Here is a 990-nt window from a genome sequence, read left to right as displayed (position 1 = left end):
TATCAGCTTTTGAGTGTTGTTTGCTTTGAGTTAGGTGAGTGGATAATTTTTCATATGCATGAAAAATATTATAAATATTTGGTTTGTTAATATAAATTGGATCATGCTTCTTGATAATATATATGCTGATTATTATCTTTGTTATGAAAAGCATGATCTATTGTTGAATCTAAATTCTTGATATGAACCAATATATATTTTGAATTAGCTTCTGAATTGATATCTCCTCATTTGATTGATGTCATGAGTTGAGCCTTGAGATATAACTATATTTGTTTGATTATGATTATGAACATACGGTATGACGGTTAGAATACCCATGCTAACAAGGTAGTGTTAATCTTTGTACATATTGAATTTGAACCCTAGTTGGTCGGGGGAGTCACAAACTTGTGTGGACTGATCAACCCATAGTACGGAGCCTCATGCTCATTGCATTTTGATTTTCTGATGAGATTTACCTTATGATATTCTTATTATGGCCTATTTAAGGAACATTACTATAGGAACCTAAAGTCAATTGTATATATATTTCTCATTGTTGTATTACCTTGTGTGTGTCTATTGAACATTATCTACTCACTAAGTTGTTGAACTCACACTTTTATTATTTATCATTTTCAGGCTTATAGCTTGATAGCAGATCATTTTTGTTGGACTTTTCGAACCTGCTTTTTGTTTGAAATTTATAACTTCCTTTTATATCTAGTTAGTGCTCCAAAACTATGAAATTATATTAACTCTTATATTAAGACAATTAAGTTATATTATGAAATTAGTTTATTGTTAATGTTGCATCAAACTCTGATTGAGTTAGGAGAAGGTTTGTATGTAAGTTTGGGTTTGCATAGGTGACAAGACCAAAAGATTGATGTCTTCTCTTAAGTACAGGAGTGTCGAAGTAATAAATAACCCAGCAAGACCGGGGTCGAACCACAAGGAGATTAATTGTATAAATTATAAATAACAATAATATAATAACAACAATAA

The sequence above is a fragment of the Populus euphratica genome, unplaced genomic scaffold (assembly GCF_000495115.2).
Source record: "Populus euphratica unplaced genomic scaffold, PopEup_1.0 scaffold171.1, whole genome shotgun sequence".
NCBI lineage: Eukaryota > Viridiplantae > Streptophyta > Magnoliopsida > Malpighiales > Salicaceae > Populus > Populus euphratica.
Note: the sequence above shows the minus strand (reverse complement) of the source record.